The sequence below is a fragment of the Microtus ochrogaster genome, chromosome 15, assembly GCF_000317375.1.
Source record: "Microtus ochrogaster isolate Prairie Vole_2 chromosome 15, MicOch1.0, whole genome shotgun sequence".
NCBI lineage: Eukaryota > Metazoa > Chordata > Mammalia > Rodentia > Cricetidae > Microtus > Microtus ochrogaster.
The window spans coordinates 27,607,468-27,608,472 of NC_022017.1; positions in this window are offsets into that span (position 1 = coordinate 27,607,468).

Below are 1,005 nucleotides of genomic sequence, written 5' to 3' on the forward strand. Positions count from 1 at the left end.
ATAAATAAATAAATAAATAGAAAATGCTCTACAAGCTTGCATATTCTGGAGGTACTTTTTGAATTGAGATTCCTTTCTCTTGCGATTTTAGAATGTGTCAAACTGATATTAAGTTAGCCAGCACACACAGTAACTGTTACCAACTGAGCCAACTCACCAGCCCATCTTAGGATTTTTGGTTTTTTTTGAGTATTTTTTGTTTGTTTTGTTTTTGCTTTCCTTCTTTCTTTTTTTGAGATCGGATCTTACATAGCTCAAGGTAGTTTTGGATTTATTATGTGGGTAAGAATGACTTTGAACTCCTAGGTTTCCTCCCTTTATCTCCCAAGTGTTAGGATAAGAGGCATGCATCACCGCATGCCTGAGTTTTAATTCTCAATTTTACTTTAAAAATTGTTTTTGAAAAAGTTCTTACTAGGTAGCCCAGGCTATCCTGGAACTCAAGATCCTCCTGGGTCTGTCTCCCCAGGATTATAGTTGTGAGCACAAAGTATTGATTTTTTAGGGTAGTGGAAGAACTCAGTGGGATAAGATAAGAAGAACTCATGAATTGGTCAAGCTCCATGGAAAACAACACAAACGACAAACCCCAATGTGCGCTGTGGGCTTTAGTCGATAGTGATCACCTAACATTGGCCAGGCATTTGTCACAGCTATGCCGCTGATCTAAGATCTATGTGTCAGGAGAATAGGGGTAGAAAGAAGATAAGAGGAAAGTAATGCAGGCCTGTGGGAAATCACCTCTGTCTCCCCCTCTACAGCCTCAAAGACAGTCAGAGACACGGTCTCATGTAGCCTGGGGTGGGGTGGGAGCTTGAGCTTGCTGCGTAACCAAGCGTGACTTGAAATTGTTCCTCCTGCCTCCCCATCCTGAGTGCTAGGATTGGAGATGTCTGCTAACATGCTCATTTTTATGAGATGTTGAAAATCGAAGGCTTTGTGCGGGTAAGGCAAGCACTATACTGAGCTATGCTGCCAGCAGATCTCCGTGAGTTGGAGGCCAGC